Consider the following 20,501-nt stretch of genomic DNA (forward strand, 5'->3'; position numbering starts at 1 on the left):
AGAACAGCGGGAAGATAAAAAGGTAAGTAGATGCGTTGTAAACGGTCTTATGTATTCTAATACTATATAATGGGTGAGCAGCTTCAGTATCTCATATAACACAGTAATTTTAGCGCGAGATTTCTGCATTGGAACTGGTGCAAACTAGTGTTTCCTAAAAGACGACCCATTATATTACATACACATATGCCTTAATAATATTTAAGGCGCTGCCATTTATATAGAGAAGGTACGTATACAAACGCAAACAGTTGCCTGAGAGTAGAATACGGAAAAAAAATATTATAATGAGCCTGTTAAGTTAGACTGTAACTTCTGCTCGTGGCTTTGTCGTCGTATTTTACTGACATTTCTGCATACGAAATAACCCACTGTGCTTTGTAGAAAAAGTATGTATTAAAAATTGTCTGAGATGTTCAAACTATTTGTACACTTTCCACTGCGTTCAAGATGAAGTTAGATATGCACTTCTAAGGCGAAGTTAATCGGAGAGGCCGACCTGATGAGTGCATCGATGAACCGTGACATATTTAAAAGTTACAATTATCATACCTACCTGCTAACCTAAACGTTCGCTTGACCTTTAATTGGGGCCTTCCCTACAACATTACACAAAAGAAATGGTGCAACAAACACTTGGTTTTTCTGTATAGTTTTTAATGTTGCCTTAAATGTGTTTCTCGTGACTACTTGTTTAATGATTAAAGCTCACTTAAGATAAGTCCCTTTTGTACTTCATGAGGTACTTGTCATAAATTCAATACGATAGAAGCATCTTTTTGCATATCCATTCCAATATAAGTGAACAGCCCTCACGAAGATACGCAACATTCAAATTGAGCTAATTTTTTTTTTATAACTTACTGCTTTCAAAAAAATGACGAACTATTTAGCGTTTGATCAGGCCTGACGAGATTTCCCAAATCAATTTTCCGACACGCGATGCATTTAAGATGCTAATCCCTCTTCTATTGGCGATGTCAACTATTCTCAAGAGAAGTTATACGGGCGGGCCTTTGTTATTAATAGTACTTTCGAAACGTTAGTATTAGTATCCAGTTGTCTTTGGTGTCGATCAATTCGTATAAGTTTCACGACAAAAAAGACAAAGGTAGAATTTAATTAGCCGCCTGAACTAGAACTGAAAGTCCATTACAATTGTGCGACTGTGAATTTATAGCTTTCCTCACATATTGCTATAAAAATCACAATACATTGTACTTTAAAGCTTCAAGACAACGCTTCGTCTTGTTGTTGTGAGTTGCACCTATAATTTATAACTTCCAGTTATATAGCTGGCGTGTACAATTTTTGGAAAGTTGGATTTGGAAAACCACCTTTGGTAGACACTTTTTTGAATTTTCTGTCTGTAAATATCTAGGTCACAAGGAATGTTTTAATTTTAAAGGGAGAAAACTCAGCTGAACTTTTCTCTGACTAGTACCGTTGGTATCATTGAGTTCGTCATTAAAACCGACTGAAATACAGTATGGAAACAATATAGTGTTGGATTTGTCATTTAAGGAAGACTTGATACTTCAGGCACGCTGTCATATTGTTATGTGTATGTAGTGGCATCTACGGATCCGTTAGGTAGAATACAACTAATCTGTAGATACACAAATTCAATAGATGACACTATAAAGATAAGTTCTGAGAACGTAATTCTACAGCGTTCTGTATGTAACCACAATGGATAACTTTGACTAAAGTATTGCCTAGCACACTTCAACAAAAAAAAATAAGGATAGAATCGATTTCCTTAAAACATGAGCAACAAAGGCTGGTCTGTTACGGTTCAAACATCAGTTTATGGCCTCCAATGCCTGCAAGCTTCATTGTCATTCAAGACTTTGTTGTAGCGTGTTTGCTGTCTAACACGAGGGGCACAGAGGTAACCTATGTTCAAATCCGGGCACTGCTTTCCTCATCCTTTACTCCGCCACTAGAGCAAAGGATAATGAATATAGTAATCCTGTTTTACTCCTTATTCGATTTTTTCAAGTGAATCGAATTCTTTCCGCTGAAAGTTCTTCGAGGCAGTGTAGCGCGGGGGTGCCGAAGTTTGCTGTAAAGGAACTAACTGAAAGTAATCCACGACGAATCTTTTTCAAGGCAGGTGTTACTTGATATAACAGCCACAATCGCACAGGTCCATGCAAGCATGAAGGCTCAAGTTTTATCGATGCCCTATCACGTAACGACCAAAAAATTAAGGCACTCATGAACCAACGGTACGACAGACAGAAGTGTAGGACGCGAGCGTGCTACAATGTTATCTCCAATTAAAACGAATAAGACTTCTAGGTAATGGAAAGTTTCATACCATATTTCTATAATAAAATTCTGGCTGTGATTTTAGAAAGATCTATTCATTGAAGCCTATTGAATTATAATATTTTTCTTAATTTATGGTCCACCCTATACAGGATTGCTCGTCAAATTTTGGACAAACTTCATTCGGCATTCTTTATTATAGCAGAAACGCCTCGAACCGCTATTCTTGCTAATAGAAAAAAGCCAGTTTTCCTTGAAACAACACCGCAAACTCATAAGGGCGGACAACGGCCGGTTGTTTTCCAGTCTCTTCGCACTAAATGAAGCGCAACATTTGTGTGCATGTACGGTATGGGGCTATATCGAGCACCAATGATTTTATGTGCTAAAGTTAGTTAACAAAACTAAAAGTAAAAATGTTTGCTTCCTTCAAAAAGATTGTTATTATGGCTAGAGAAGCTGCTGTCTGCTAGTAGTTGACTCACATGTTAGACAGGGCAAATGTTATATTCATCTATCGCCAAGTTCTGCCACGTAGTATGACGTCGGCTATTGAATAACTCAATGACCGCCATATTTACAATAGGAAGAATAATAACAACACAATGCGCGTCGTTCTTCGAAGCTAACCCGACCAGACTGGAGCCTGCGTGAGTATACTAGCTATGCATGATTCTGCTTTAAAGAATAACTTATGGTAAGTTCTAATCTATGACCATAATTACCTGTTTTGTCCGAATGACGATAACGTCGTCAAAAATCTTTCGGTCGCTACCATATATGACACGCTATTGACAACAGCGCCATGTGCCATAACGAGTGCTCAACTACATTGTTTAACTTTAAATTGATACGCATACAAATCTGAGGCCAGTAAGTTCTTTAAGTTATTTAAAACTAAGAAGTTTGCATCTGTAGTATCCGATCTCATTTGTGTCCGAAAAGGGGCGACATATATAATTGAGGTGCATACATAAAGTCAATTTAATGATTTCTATAAAATGTAATTTGCCCTACATTTGCCTTTAGAAATTCAGCTTCAAAACAAGGGAAACTAAGAAAAAGACGACGATTATTTTGTTTCGTTATCGCTCGTTTGATGAAAAGCGAAAAAAATGCCTAGGTGTAGAGCTCGATCAATTTACGTTTGATCAAAGAAAAAGTAGCAAAAAACGCAGATAACAGTAAATTTCTGACCCGCGTGTACCTGATAGTATTCAATGAGTATTTGCTAGTAAAAAGTTTAATAGTATTAAAATTTAAAGCAAACGTTCGCTTGATAGAAAAAACGAAGTAGCCCATATTGGCCCTGGCCCATATAGTCCAATTTTCCTCTATACGTTACATATCATACAAGCTAGATGTGTGGACTCTGAGGTCGTTACAACCTTGAGGCTCTCTCTGTACCTCGTTCTTCAAATTTACTAAGAAGTAACGAGTAAATCGTCTCCGACTATTATCTGACAGGAAAGTGCGTATTCTATGTAAAGACAACGTTTGCTGGCTTGTTTACAGCTCAAGAATGCGCCCATTTTGAGTGAAACCAAGTTATTAGCCAATATCCATATTCTGATGTGATGTAAGTTGTATACGACATAATCCCGTCAGAACTCTTTCGGAAAGTTAAAATTACTGCCACAGAAGTTTGTCTGTCTGTTCTCCAAACGACTCTGCAGCCGGAGCTAGCTGAAGTGTCTACGGCAAAGCGGCAGTGACGCTGCAGCAGCTCGTTAGTGCACATAAGCCTGTGAATACTCTAAGCATATCTTCAAATAAAATTCAGTCACCGCCTGCAGCCCAGATTCAAATCTGTTTGGTGACTACGCGAGAGTCTAACAAGTCTCGTGTTATATAAAAGGCGCAATATTTATACAGTTTTAAAGACAAAGTATAGCAAACGTTCCAAGTTTAGATGAGTCCTTCTGTGAAGGATCTTTGCCTCTATCCTCTATGAGCTTTATGTATGCATCTTGTATTCATCATATATGTACAAATATTTATAAAGCCTAATTGATTTTTTTGGAGTGTGTTGTTTAGGTAAGCATTTCTTGTTCAGTACACTGAAGCTGCTGTAAACACTTCACAGAAAAAGTTTGTTATCTACAGTTTATCTGATAGGCTATAAAATATACAATACGGTTGCAACCGGGAAGAGTTAATCGAATGAGGTAGTAGGAACGGTCCCTGAAACCCGGACCCATAATATTGTTCGTTTGCTGCGAACAGGATTTGTTTCGTAGTTATATAGCAAAATATAGTAAATTTTCGACCGTGACTTGCGACAACTGGCGGTTTTACCATGATATTACATATAAATCCTACATTGTTTTATTGCAACCATCCAGTGCCATGTACATGTCGGGTTCAATTTACCTTTATAGATTGAAAAAGGTGGCATAAAAATTTCTCTGTAGATTGTTTTCTCAAGACTATCATCTGACCCGTGTTAATCAAAAGTAGCTAGTAATCACAATTTACCTAGACTCAATGTTTGTGACCGTTTGCTTCATCTACAGATACCTATAGGCCAGTAAGAGTATGCCTTACTCGTAAAAAGGACGATGCCTGCAGTGTTCCCTCTTAGCGATCGTAAGCCTGCATCACGCATCTATAACGTCTAGCCCTCAGTTAACCATATTTCGAGCGCCTTTTGTGGAAAAAGATCGTCAGTTTAACTAATATCTATATGGCATCGCGCTATCAGAAATGCATATCACTATACTCTGTTCAGGAAGCCTTTAGCGCCCCATGGTGAAATTTCAACAAATACTGTTTAACAAAATTTGAGTATATGATGAGACGAGTTGCCTCTGATGCAGTGTGCATGTGGATTCGTTATTTCCAGAAATTTCATTTCTGCTAATTCGCGACTCTGAAGGCGGCACGTAATATGTAAGCGTCTGATCGTACGGACCAGTAACTCTGGAAAATAAAGATGTTGTCTCTGATTACTTTTACGGTAAAACAAAAACTGCAACCAAAAAAGTACGATGTATGAAATAGATCCATCAGCGATTCGGTTAGAATCGACTAAATGCATGATACGTTACGGGTTCTCTGTGTGAGTGTGTTTTTTGTTTGTATTTTGGTACTTTAAGGGTCGGCTAAAAAGGTAGCAAATGTAGACAGGCACAAGTGTTTCCGTGCCAATCGTCTTGAGTCAATTCAGTTACACGCTCCTACGGTAGAAAAGTAGAGAGGTAAAATCTAGAGAGAAACGTAATTCCTTTCAACCGGTGGTTCTCGCACAGCGAGTACTAGTTAACTTGGTCTTTGCTGTAACATTGAAAAACAGTTGTAAAAACATTAGTTATAGGTGAAACTTGTTTCATGTTGCCCAGTTTACGACTAGTTATCCCAGCCGTATATGTATCCAGTTCATAGAAAAGTAGTCCTTGATTTTTGCTTCTACTGAAACATAGTTTATCAAACAGTGATCTTTTCATGAAAGCCAGACTTTACTGTCATCTGAAACAATGGCAATGAGATTTGGCCGAAGCTCTTCTCCGATTTGCACTTGAAAACCCATTTTAAGCTTGTTAACCTATTTCACTTACTGACTAATCGGGACTGTCTTTAACCTACCCTACGTGGGACAGGGAAAGCATCGCATCCCATGAACTGTCGTTAATAGCTCTAAAATGTATGCGCGTGTCCACTGAAAATTCTAGGTATATGTACGTAAATGCGCACATGTACTCCGCATCAGCCAAAAATGTAGAAACATAGAATGCAATACCGATTAAGAGCGATCTTTCTGGGCTATGCCAGTGCTGATGAAACTTTGGCGCCAACACAGAGCAGAAAACGTTCTGAGAATAGGCTGTCACCCCCGAATACGAATCAATTGGTAAAAATTTCTTAGTATTGGCTGAAGCGGCCGGTGAATTTTACAAATGATGATATTTCAGTACTCCATAGTAAACAACTGAAATGCTATCGCTATGGGATTACGGAAGCTGGGGTGAACCCTCATCTGCATTCTATTCGAACCACACGCATCGCGCAATGTTGCTTTCACCATAGGCGTCGTTTTTATAATAGAGTATTTTCTTGCCATGACCAGCTCAGCAATCTCTAGGGTAGCCTATAGCTGAAGAAGGCCATTACACATGAACAGGCGGTAGGTATTTCACACTCTGATAGTGTCCACACAAACGAATATTACGATACAATCTTCAAAATATTGAAAATGTGATAAAAGTCACGATGAAATAACCATGTTTTATTAACATGTTGCGCTTATATGTACATTGTTGAAACACAGATGCTCTGCTTTAAGTAGCATTGACAACAATCGATATAAGTAAAAGTGTCAAAAGACGACCGCGACGTTGCAGAGGTTCGAACTTCCTAGCATGGGACACATGCGGATTTATAAATTAATCCTCTTGCAGATTTGTTTACGAAGTTATCGCTAATAAAATCTGTCTATGGTCAAATAAGCCCGTCTAAACTCGATTAAGTCATTTTGTTGTTTCTATATAGACGAACACGCATTTGAAAGCATAACTAACGTCATTTCTGATAAAAATGTTCAGTTTATCAGTGCCAACAACTTGGTTCCAATGAACTCAGTTGACTTTGGCTTGAAACTGGTTTAAATACTTCCCATATCTGCGGAAGAATAGAGGAGCAATCATAAATATATGATAGGCTTAAAAGAGGACTGACGTTATCCAACTACCATAGTTTACCATTAATAAGTTCACCTAAATTCATTTTGGCTTGCTTGCGTATGTCTGAATGTAGCCAAGAAATTCACGGTAAAACGAAATAACTTTTGCTCGATAGGTTTCTCAACCCTGTAAGATGAAGTCGAAAAAATCCGGATCTACATATGGAGCGCATGCGTTTACCCACTTCTTTACAAACTGGACACTCTTTTGTTACCCCGGCAGAGTTGCCCTTCCTTCTCCCTAGCCCCCGTGAAAAAATCAAAATTGCTTCCATTTTGCTTACCATACTGGAGCAAAGTATGGCGGCATGCGAAAATCTTCGATCACAAGTTGATTTCGTACTTGTCCCGTCTTTGGATAGGTTGGAAATTTTACACTCTCTGTACCTCACTGACTTCAACTGCTAATTAAATAAAGGGTGATCTTCTTAGACGAATGTACAACAAGCTTTGAAAAATTAGCAATTTTTTCCTAGGACCCTATGTAAGTATATCCTGAATACAAAATAAGGGCAAGCTTATTGTGGCACGGTAGCGGATTATGAATCAGAGTGATAGAATCACGATAGCGAAATAGTTGAGACGCTGTAGCGGAACTGCTACAACAGGGTCCCAATCGCAGCTACGTGAGCGTAGATCTGCACTTGGGCTAAAATTTATGTTAACTTGAGTGTAGTAAGAATAAAATCAAGTTAGTGCAAAATTAGAGTGATGAAATAATCCTTTAGAACGATTGGTCCACTCGGCACCCGAACTGTGGTTTCTATCATATTTGGGGTACCATCTGCACTTAGCAGGATTAAAACTGTTCTATTATCCCCCTTAGCGAGCCTTAACAGCTGTCGCCAGTGGTATTATAAGCGATGAAGACAATATCGATAAGTAACGCTATTTCAGAAAGAAAGAAACGTATACACTGAGATAGAAGATAAGCATTTACAATGCTCTACCACAAAAACACATATTATACCAATGCTCTAGGCATCGAAAAACCGTGACGTTCTTGAATCAACCAAGTGCCAATTCGAAACTTTTATAGGAATTGCAGACTGTATGAGAAATGCAGCGTGAGTTTATTTTTTTTAGGCAGTTATGTTTACTAAATATATGTGTTCTTAATGTAAACTTAATATTTAGACCGGTGTAAAGGGAATAAGGTTTGCGTATGGTTAAGATTCCCCGTTAAAATAACGAATCCCGCTAAAATCAAATCTTATATTAGACAATGGCCTGTTCTCTTTCGATCGGTATGGAAAGCGATATTAAACGGCATTTGTTGGAATGGAACGATACAATATGCCTCTGAATTGTATTGAATAATTTTTTTAGTGTTTTGTTGCAACAAGTTCCGATATACCTAAAGCTACAGTTTTCACTAGGCGCGATTAACAACGAATCCTGAATAGGAGTTGTCGTCACAGAATTGATACGCAAACCCACGTTTTTATGTAGCCATGACGTTTCAATACGTTTAGATTAGATTTTGCCGAATATCAGTATTCTATGCCGATGACATTTTATAATCTATAATATAAAAATACAGATATGAGATACGTAGTAAATATTTAAGAACACTGTTTTCAAATTTTAGAATCGATTCCCCAGTTGTTTGTATACGTGTGAGTAGATAATAACGACATTCTTAAACTTCAATCAGCTCAATGGGGTTGTCTCTTCGATTTTTAAAAAGATGCTGCTAGAGACGCTTATCTGGGAAGTAATTTATTGCGGATAGGGTTTTTACCCACGAATATCAATAAATGCAATTTTTTTCTAACAGCAACCCCATTGACAAATCTGCAAGCACGAGGTCGAATTGAGATATACACTGGGAGAACTGCATGCCCTATGGCCCCATAGGTCCGGCCTTGTCTCTGAACTATTCCCGTAGTGACTTGATCCTTATAATACCAATTTTTATATATATATATATATATGGTAATTTTTCATTGTAACTGCAGAGGAAATTCGTCGAGACAATGCCAGGCGTCCTCCGAGATATAGCAGAGGAACAAAAATTACCGATGTAATTTTTTCTTATGCCTCTATCGCTATCGAAGTAACTAATCTTGATTACTTGGTTCGGAGCTTAGATTTTTTTGGCTATAGTAGAGTTCCATTACTGCGAAAACCATTCACATATGATGACTAATCTGTGTGACCAAATCAAATATTTGCTTGAACTCAAAGTAGAAATCAAATTTGGAGCTACTACAACAAGCTTTACTGTCAATTCTTCCATATACTAAATATACCTCCAATGAAAGTTGCAGCTTATAAGGGAACTTTTCTATGAAGGTTCTATGAATTGCCAGCCTTTCTCCGGTAATTCTTTGTGGCTTCCATATACAACTAGAGACTGGGTTAAACCTGTAAAATTCTAATATGGCGTTCCAACTGTTATTTGCAAGTTGAAGGAATTATCATAAATATCGAAAGTTCTTTTGTTTTGCTATGTGAAAATATTGCTATTGTTTTTTTTGGATAACGAAATTTTAGTTTATGTTCTACCATTTTTCAACTGAAAAACAGCGGACAACGAAGAAACCTATCTATGGAGGAGGTGGTTACCCCGTGTTGCATTGTCAAGAGACCTAAAAGGAGATTTCTTTTATTCTTGCCTAAATTGAATGTCTCTAGCTATTCTCCTTTATTATTATTATAAGTAGCAGTAACTGTGCAGTGTTACCGGGAAAGAAAGACGTTCTTAAAACGAAAAGAAGCCCCCGGGGAAGTTCGCCTAACCACGGCTGTGGGGAGGAGGCTTTTGCGAGCTGCTATCGAGGCTATCTTGCCTTTATGGAAAAATCGAGTACGTGTAGCTAAGTGAGCGTGGAATGTAGCGCATGCTGCGCGAAATATTAAAAATGGCTACCATAATCACAAAACCAAAAGCAAATAAATAATCGAACTCAATTTTTCTTCCTGAAGTGTTCAAGTGTTTGATTTACGCTCTTCTTATCGGATGATAGGTGAAGCAGCCAGTAGAAACATTACCGAACATATGTCTACTTTCTTTATGGCAAGTACAGATTAAGATCTCAATTTTTGTTAAACTTTTTGAGCAAACAAACACATTGTAAGGCAATTGGCTCATCCGCCTTGTGAGCAAAAGGTGTAATTCTCGGTTGCAACTAGCCCAAAAAGTACCTTAGTAAAGCGGCTGGATGCACATGGAAGTATCGGCCATTCTAGTGGGCTAGAGTGGAGGATTTCAATTTTTTTTTAACTACTACGTACATAACTACGCTTCTGGGTGCACTGCAGGTCACGTCTGCGGTAAGCGAAAAAAAGGAATATCCGCAAACATGATCCTCGAAGGCAGCTTCAGACAGTTTTTATCTCGAGAAACAGATAGTTGGGTCGAACAAACATGTGGAGTAAGAGAAAATCGAGATATCAATTTTACTCAAGCGTTTTGTTTTACTAGGAATGATAAGGGACATAGGCACAAACAGCAATGTACACTGATAACTGAAGGGGGCCTAAGGATCAACAGAAAAAGTGTAAGGGCTATGGGGGATTCCGAAGACACCGAGCGGTGTCTAAAAGAACTGGGTGAGTTGGGCAAAATCGCCCAGCAACTGGTGGCACTTCAGGTTGTTCGAAATGAGAATTACGTTGAAATAGAAGATGACTAGAATCTTGATAAGTCTAAAGGGCAAGAAAGATTAACAATCCAGATTGTAAAATTGTTATGAAAAAGCCATACAAAGACCTTGATTCAAACTGCATCCTTTAAAAATTATTTTCAGTGGAATAGTAGTACGCGTCGTTAATTCTACATATGGTGTACAAAATTATAGTACACACAAGGTCGCCTAGGCATGGCTTTACTTGTTTGGATCCCTCTAAAGAAGCCGCCCGGGCTGTGGCTTTGACATGACGAATCTGGCATCCGGTGCGAGCTCCAGATACGTACGGGCTTAAATCAATAACGGAACTTTTCATAGGTACCAACCTTTACATTTAATGTGAAATATTAAAAAAATATAAAAAATGATCTTCCTTAATAGTGAATTTTTTTAAGAAATTGGTGGACAAGTAGTATTACGATCAACGACATCTAATACAGCAATCTGTTGGCAATAAGACGTCTAATTGAAGTATTTAAATTATGCCCGAAATTGAGGGTTTAACGCTAAGCAAAGGTTTTGCTCTACAGACCCAAAGTCGTATAATTACAGTTATTCCTATAAATCATAAATTTAAAAAAAAAACGTTGAAAAGAAACAACATGTCGTTAATTTGGATTTAATAACTTGATATAATAATTATACAGCCATGGAGGGCTTTTGATAAGTTGGTTTCAATGTATAAAGACTAACAGAAAGCGCTTCATAGATCTTTAACATTGTAACGGTTCTGTAAGACATTGTCGGAAACATTCTTGCCATATTTTGGGTTATCTAGGTTCGGATGCGCCTTGAAATTTAAGGCCGAGATATACCGATTTTCGTTGATTTGAAGGACTGTTCGTTTTGGGCATTACAAGTCTTATCATACATCTTTTGAAATTTGGTTCGCAAGGCGTCAAACATCTCATAATAATTCCAACGATTATATAAACATTTCTCTTCATTTCAGACCATTTTTTCGTTAACTAACTAGAATCTTGATAGATCGTTGATAAGTTGTTAGTAATTTAGAAGAATCAGCAACTGTAAAAACGGTGAGTTAAGCTGCAAAACCTTATCAGAAAAATATCCGTTTTTTGACCGTAAATAAACTTACGACTAACCTTTGATCGATCTGTGACCGCCATTCCTTCTGCTTGATTGAATGGGTCGAAAGTCAACTTAGACTTTATGCTGTGATATGTTTACATAATGTATTATTGCTTTTGACGGGTTTACTTAGTTGAACATTTGAGAGAGCTAAACCTCCCGTCGATATTGTCTTTAATTCTTAAAACACAGATGCATATTTCACAACTCTTCGCAGGCGGCTCGAAGGCCTCTCTCTTATTAGAATTACTTGCGATATTGGCAGGATATTAGAAAAAACGGCAGAGCTTAACGTGACAAACGGAGGCAGCTAAAAAAGTACCCCGCTAGGTACTTTAATAAATGAATATCATACTGGTAATTCTCCGGAGCTCAACTTTATGCCTGTTTCATTCCGTCGTGGGGGTTATGGGCTTCAAAACCTTCCAAATTTTGTATCCTGACACACTTGCAGGGTGCTATGAGGCTGCGCGTTGATAGTCTATTACGATAATAAGAAGGACTATTGTTGCATCTATAACAATACTAAACGTCGCCGTCATGAAAACTTGGGCTTGAAAATGTTAACCACGTTAGTTTAAAACTTCTCTAAATAGCAAGTACTTATTAGTACGACGAATCTCTTAATGCCTCATAGTGATACAGTAAATAACACATTATTTGTAGAAAAATCTGAAGTAACGTTTTATTGAAATACGAAAAATTGTTTTCTATCGTAGGTCTTTTAGCCCATTATGGATGTGTGGGTATGGTGTGTTTTTAGAGAAAAATATCTACATGCTAAATAAAAATCAATGCTTTCTCACGTATAACTAATTGCATGTCTTTCTACAAACGTCTTTTACGGCCACTGATTTCATGAAAAACATGGCGGTTACTATTCTGGTGATCTTGGAATCTTTAACCGAATCACATATGCCCTTGGTTTATTTATCGGCTTATTTATAGATTAGCTATAGTTCATGTTTTGCAGGTGGAGTGAAATTAAGCTGGGTCTGCTTCCACGTAGGATAACAATAAGCATAGCGTCAAAGGAGCAATGATCGAGAAAGCCCCTGGGGTGAACCCTTAGTGACGAGTAGCGAACGTTATGCTTTGGTCTTAACATGCTGCATGAAAATGAGAAACTTAGTCATAATATTATGATATCAATGTACCCTTTTTGTAGAAACGTAGGCTATTCAGTCGCCTCAATAAACACAGCTGAGACGCAAAACACACAAAAACGTGGCAAAAGAGCATGTGTCTACATAAGCGAGAACAAAATGGATGCACCTAGCAACTAAGCAGAAACTTCAAGTTGCCACCAGAACCTTCTATTTTTTTCTTGGTCCTGTTCAACTCTTATGACGACCACAATGTCCCAACGTTTTACGGGTCTTGATCCGACAAGCTCGACCGGGTCGTCAAAGACCACTACTGATGTTTAAACTCTCACACCTCATGGACGCGTTTGTGACGGACTTCGGGCTGAGACTCGTACTTAAAAGTAATTAAATAGAGTAGGATCACAGATAGAACACATGAACGCCTGCTCAGAGCCTGCGTGCAGCATCACGTAGAAAGCGGTTATTATTAGATATTTGTGGTTACTGGCAGGTCGCCTGAAGCGGGATATCGTTTCAGAAAAGAGCTAATATGTGTTTCCTCCTAAATCGGAATGTACCCTCCACGCAGTCTCTCTTTACTGGTCGGGTCAGTTCTTTGAAGAATAAAGCAACCATTCGTATCACCAAAGTTTTTAGTAGTGCTTTGCTAAACACCTCGTCCACCTCTGTGTTGAACCAAGTCACAAAAACATGTTATACGGCATAGGCCTACACGAATATAGATATATAGAATATAGCAGAATATAAACTGCGACCTATACAGACCGCCTTCTATGCCTGACCCATGTGTCTGCGCGCTAGGGATTGGATACGGTCTTTATCACTAATGGGCAATAATTCAGGAAATAAGGCCCCGAACAACGCGTTTCCGAAATTTACAGAAAATCACTAGACAAAGGTGACTGTGAAGCCTAATCCCTGGCAAAGGGAGTGAGATGCTGACCTAGTATATTTGCCTTCGCTCCAGATGAGCTGCAGGTGTTTCGGCTGACCAGTCTAAAAGCGGTCTAGTCCGCGGATTTCGATTATTTACAGTCTCTAATAACCTGTCTATTATTTCACCTGGGAGCGATGCATAACAACGCAATCGTTGCTATGTATCAATAAAAGGCATTGTATGTTTGCTTCGTCATTTGATCATGTACGTTGCGTATCATTTCAAAAGCAAGTAGTAACTAATAATATGTGGGACGGAACAGGAGTTCCATGAAGTCCCCATGGTGGTGAAGTGGGAACGCCCTTGCTAAATTCAGAAGTATCTTCTATTGTCCAAATTCGAAGTCGGATCGAATTTGTAGATCCGATCGGATATTCAAAGTCACCTTTGTAGACCCCGAAGTTAGTAAGTATTTGGGTGATAAAAAAGACGATGGATCTTGTCATACGTACTCCCGTTTAATCTTTCTAGATTTCTGGTATTGAACTTCTTATCCGAACTTCTTTAAAGTAATTCTAAACAATGCTATTAGGCCTGTTACTGATGGATCAGCATTTAGAAACGTTTCGTGGATTTGTCAGCCCCTCATCGCCACTTCCTGCAACATCTAGCTAACAGAACTTACTCTATCAATAAAAGTAAAAGATAAACACATTTTTCTTAAGAACACTTTAATAGCAACTATGGTACGTCTTTTTCACTATATAGTTTAGACTCAATTAGACGGTGGAGACCAGACAATCAAATGAAACAACGGTAAAATGCTCCTTTTTAGCATGTTCTGGAGAGACGCGACCCCATAATACTGAAAACTGTGACGGACGTATGACGCAGTCTGTTCACATCTTCGCAGTTCGAGTAAAGTATGAGCAAGTATAAAAATCGACTCTGGCCTCATATAATTACGTGAAATCTGTCCCTTTTCGAAGTGTATAGTCCAGGCGAACTGGACTACATAATGTCCTATTTTGCCGTAAGAAACAAACTAACATACAGTATTGCAAATGGATATAATTACGAAGGTAGGCTACCTAGGACAAGGTAGCAAGCAAAACTTCTTTCTTTTGCAAGAATGCACTTTTCATACGTCTGAACCTCTTCTAGCTGGGAATTGATTATTTCTATTAGTTGGTTATTCAACTAAGATGGAAACGGCGTTTCGAACATAAGCGGCATAAATTCTCGCACCTTTTGTAGCCTTGGGAGAGACTGCGTGTTCTTATATATTAGATTTCAGTCTTTCATTATACATGTAAGTTCTGTATATGCTGATGAATTTAGAAAAATTTGAAACTTCCATTCTTAACTCGGCGCTCTTTTACCGCCCATATTCCCTTAGTTCTGCATAAGAAAATTCTTGCTGATTTGCCGCTTGACTATGCGAGTTAACCGTACATATCGAAACAATTTCGCTATAACAAAACCGTTCGAAAAACTGCTGCGTACAAATCTGCAGACAATATCGAATCTGACCTTTTCGTATTTAGAAAAAAACAAAAAAATCCGTTTACCTACGCGTGCTTAGAATGGTGGACTGTAAGAAATAACATAAATAGGTAACCACGCTTTCGGTGGCTACCCAGTACAAACCACCTATAGTCCGTCATGCAGCTGTTTACGTGTTTGAGTTCCTTTGTCTTCCATTAACTTCACTACGCTTGTTGTACTTTGATTAAAGTTCTATTTTTATAGTTATGATAGCTAGTGATCGAGAACCTGCAATCTCGAGACCATGACGCTAACGTGAAAAGAACAGAAAGAACATTTTGCAGTACATTCGGCGTATTTACCGAAAATTCGATGAACCCCCTCTTTGCCTTGCTTTGAATAGTTTTTCGTAATATAAATATGTCTTTTCTTTTAAGTTTTATGAGAAGTAATATCCCGATTGTTACTTGTCATAAAACTCATATCGTTACTCTACCTGCCTGCTACCGGACGGCCCCACGCGTGTATAGCATTTGACTGCTGTTACCCATAAGCACCCAGTATGACAATTGGCGTCTTCATTCATTTCCAGCATATGATCCACACTGAGCCTATACATACCCAACCTTGTTAACCCTAAGTAAAGCACGTGGGTTCTGGGCCCGTTTTCTATGCGATAGTTTTACACTGCAATCATCCTGTTTATTGTTCTACTGCAGTTTCCTCATTGTAGCCTACCCATCGCCTTATTTTATTGAATCTACGGCAGTATTCAAGCGATCCCGCTTAGTTACTACCTTTCACCCAGCCATTCTGATCATCCTCTGTCGCGTGAGGCGCACGTCCCGTTCAGTGGTGCCAATTATCGCTACGTTTAATTAGTCAAAGATCTCAAAGTGAAACTGACTTTACTTCTAGGCTACTCGATAAATTGAACGCAAAAACAGTATGGCGACATCAATATTTTTAAAAAATTCTCAACGTTTACCGGGAGAAAACACTATGTTGGAGCCGATCGCAGAAAATAAGAGCAACGAACAATATATTTTTTTAAGATCGAATTTTGTGTCTATCGTATGTTGAGATGAAAAACAACTTGTACTGTTAAATGTAGTTGACCAAACGGCTAGGTAAATTATTTTTTTGGAGTCTACATTCGAGCCTATGGGCAACCCAGCTATATATATTAGTACAGGACAGATTTTTCTCACTACTTTTCGCCGTCGTGCGCTCAGGCCAAGCCAAGTCGGAGCTGCTTTCTTATAGCTTGTAACAATGCTAAAGGGTCGCGATCGACTGGAAAGCCTGTAGCACTTTACCAGCATACAATATACTATTATTTCCCTATGATTCACGGTGCTTCACGAATAGATTGTGCCATTTATTCCTTCTACAACTATGTAAGATTCACTTTTAGAATGGCAACATAACTGCCACTTCCGTCCCTCAGATGTCAATCGCAGAGTATCACGCAGGAGCTCTACAGCCCTCTTATTACTGGAAAAATAAGCTAAGGATGTGAGGGATGAGTTGCCAAGGGATGTTGGTATTTAGATTGTCTGCTTTTGACAAACTAATTTTAAAGAACACTAGACTTAAATTAATGTTAGATTAGTGGCAAGCTGACCATTTTCTAAGACGGGGATGCTCCTAGGTATCCAAACGTTTTTACAAATGTGTCCACCAAAGAGTTTTTCTAAATGTGTTTACTGGGTGCAATTGTCACTCACAAGTATTCTATAATAGGACTTTGAATGGTCATTTACGAATCTTTATTGTTGCTCCCGATCCGTTTCTGACTAATTTCTGAGGCTTGAAAATTGTGATCGTCTTAGATCTGATTGAAACTAAAGTCTCAGTTCGTGGATTATTCGGTGCTGGTTCAGGCGGTAGCAGGGCAAGTATTACGGGCCAGCTTTAGATAAACCCCATTTCCGAATAAGGACTTCCTCTCAAAATGTTTTTCGCAAAAATATTTCTTAAAAATAAGGAAAAGGAATGTTCTTTCCGTCTACAGTATTGCAACAATGCTGATATAGGGCCGCATATAAAGGCTGTGTGACTATAAGGCCAATAGCGTGCATCTCTTCGAAGAGACTTTAACGCTAACGGTATAAGAGCCATTCCCACCCGAGAGTCGGCCAAGGACCAAAAAACCTTTTTTCAGTTTTTAGGTTTTCGGAGAGGCGACGTTCGTTAGGATCATTGTGCTGCTGACGCTATCTTTGATGTGATGAAATAAGGTTATCGACGAAAAATCAATTTAAATAAATCCGATGAAAGAATTTTCTTTTACTAAAATACAATTGCTACAACTACATGCTCAGAGATCTGCTGCAGTTTTGCCAAGACTGACAGATAACTGTAATCATAAACCATTTTAAGTTCATGCAGAAAAAAAAATAACGCAACGTTAGGCAGAGTCAAAGCAATGTCTCTTTCTGGGCCGATGGTATGCCTTTCACAAAATTATATACGTGTACTTGACAAACACGTTATAACCTCTAAGAGCTTTACGTGCGTTCGTGCGCGAGACTCGTATCGTAAAGCTCTCCTTAGCGCTTATGCTACTGTACTGCATGCCGCACTCATCGCTTTGTCAACCAAGTCAAATTGTGCTCATATCTTTCTTTGCAGCTTAGATAGCATGTTATGGTATCATTGAATACAGTATATTATTGTCAGCGTCGAAGACGTACACATTTCTAAACAGGCATCCATGTTGATGGGCAATTAGTACTTGAGTTCAATTAAAAACCTAGTAAATGTTAATTGTTTGAGCTTCTAATGTTATAATATCTAACCTGATAGTTCCGTTTAGGTAGCACTGTATGCCTTAGCCACAAAATGGTTTCTAAAGAACCACGCCCTATATGTCTCGATAAAATGTTAAATAATTTACTTTTTATAAATATGCTAACCCCTTTGAAATAAAACCAAGGTGACTAAATGTAGTATTTCCAATGCAGTTGCGACTTACTCAGAAAGCGAGTGTTGTGAGACTGCGAAGGATTGGTACGGTTCGGTGATTCGGTGTGCATGTGCAGGAAGAACCCGAAAAAAATTGCATAGTTTGATAACCTATTGCATAGATTATAATACATTTTCAATTGGGCTTAGTTTTCCTCGTTTCATCCATAATTTGTTCATGATATGCTTCATGAAGCAACCAAAGCCGCATTATAAATAAAGCTTTGGAAATCTAATCCTATTGAAATTCTCAACCTAATTCACATACGTGAGGTAGGAACAAGATACACACGCATCCGTTAAAATGGGGTGTGCTGTTTGGTGGGACACCGTTTCTCATAGGAAGTTCTTTGAAGACCTAGTTTTAGCTTATCTATATCGGCCTTCTTATCAATACCAACTACGTTTTGTCTTTGACGGCAGTTCCTTCCGTTATCACGATTGAAGTTCCAGAGGTTTCACTGCCGATTCTCCACAATTTTTTTTAGGTCACTCCGGCAATTTGCATAGGCTTTAGTTACTTAATAATCCAGAGTCTTTAACTGTTTGGGTCAAAAAGGAGCTTTCGCTTCCGGGTTGTGTTACAGACAATATGTTGGAGCTTTACGATTTTACAAAGTATTCTTGATTATCCAAGCATCAGGTGCGGGTCCTGGATATATTGACGAAGCTGACCTTCTACTTATGTGTATTCAATACAGGTGACTTTATTTATTGATTTTGGAAATTGTATTGCGTTAATGTCACCAGAGGAACGGAGTAAACTGTCAGCACTAAAGCCGAACTAGTAACTACAACGAGGTTAGGAATTCTGAGCCTTTAGGCGATGACTGACTGGTCGGCATAATCATACCGTGATGACTGCACTAGAAAAGTCTAACATCGTAAACCACTTTGCCTTAAACAGTCCTATACACGTAGACGTATGAATACAACTTTAGTAGATCTTTAAAACCTTCTTCATTGGATCTAATCCGAATCCTGAGAAGCTGGTCACATGCGTGCACAGTCTACCTAAGGAGACCGTCACTCCGACCACCAAAAAACGAAGCAGTGTACTAGGGTATTTTCACAGCGTGTAGGTATTTGCTAAAGATCGCAGTCACATTTACATCGTTCAAAGTCGATATTCTTGGTGTCTGTCAAGAGAAATCTGGTTTCACGCGTGGTGACGAAATCAGAATGCGAAACGGGGACAGATGTGAGGCTCAAGAAAACTCGTCCACGCGTTACAAGATTTGTCTGTTGGTAGATAGGCACTATTGAACTTAGCCCTATATATAAGAATCATTTAGGCAGCTGTCAACTGCGGAAAATAATAATTAAACGAAGTATAAACAAGTATTATAAACATCTCTATTTAAAACTCTGCTTGAGCTAAGTTGGGTTGCTGAGACCATTGTTGAAGCGGCCGCTAAACGTACCCTATTTGTTTTAGCGTTAACATTGCAGTGTTGAAGGAGCAGCTTCGACACTTATATTTAGGAGCTTAACATAGAAGAAATGCTCGACGGAACTAGCAGAATTCCAATTAATTGACCAAAATGTCTTTCTGGATACATTCAGCGGAGCGGGCAGTGTGTGGGTTTCGAACCGATGAATCACAGCACATCTTTCTCCGGCGGTGTATGGCAACGAGCCAACGACTCGACAGCAATCAAGACTCTTTGTCGCTATCAAACGTACATAACGTGCCGTTTAAAAATGGCCTAAAATGAAACAGTGTTCAATAAGCGAACATAACGACGAAAAATAGCTACGACGACGCAGGTTCCGTTCGGCCACTAGGCCACTTGCTGGCGATGGCTAAATTCCTATAGAGGTATGTTGTTCGAGGAGAGACTTTCATAGTTCATTGTGCACAGGAATTCTTTACTCAAATTCGAATTAAATTATGAATTCCTTTATTTATTTTATGATTATATAATTATGAATATCAGAGGTCAACAGTTTTTACGAAACTTGCTTCAAACTCAATACGAGTTGTTCACCCTTTTTAATATATATATATATTATGAAAAAAATTGCAATAAGTAATTACTTTCTACTCTATTTCAGAACAAGGATATACGTGTGTATATGCATTCCCCGCGTTAAACTCCTGTGCTTATTGTCCTGATTCTGAACGATAGTAGGAACAGCAGCCAGTATGCAGTGGTTGTTCGGAGCTCTAGTTGGCTGTTATTTCATCACAATACTCAATGTTTGCCACTTCCTAGAAACTTTCCGAAATCGTAGCAGTTCTCCTTGGCACCGACGATCTTTAACGATCCTTTAGAGTAACTTTTTAGTTAAGTTTAACGACCCTGTCCCGCTTTTGGCCTCTTTTAATTCAGCAATTGGTCATACTAAACACCCCCCCCCACCCCACCCCC

General features: G+C 38.6%; 1 long non-coding RNA gene across 5 annotated transcripts in view; it reads right to left on the bottom strand.

Annotated features, from left to right (window-relative positions):
• LOC111267805 (uncharacterized) overlaps nt 1-20,501 on the bottom strand; it is a 105,863-nt gene that overhangs the window by 78,052 nt on the left and 7,310 nt on the right. The window contains exon 1 of one of the 5 annotated variants that reach the window (XR_015313956.1): nt 19,551-19,643. The exons of the other annotated variants lie outside the window; for them this stretch is intronic. This is a non-coding gene — a long non-coding RNA (uncharacterized LOC111267805). Of the gene's footprint in view, nt 1-19,550; nt 19,644-20,501 lie in introns of those variants that run through there. 5 annotated transcript variants of the gene reach the window in all.

The sequence above is a fragment of the Varroa jacobsoni genome, unplaced genomic scaffold (assembly GCF_002532875.2).
Source record: "Varroa jacobsoni isolate VJ856 unplaced genomic scaffold, vjacob_1.0 scaffold_1224, whole genome shotgun sequence".
NCBI classification, from domain to species: domain Eukaryota; kingdom Metazoa; phylum Arthropoda; class Arachnida; order Mesostigmata; family Varroidae; genus Varroa; species Varroa jacobsoni.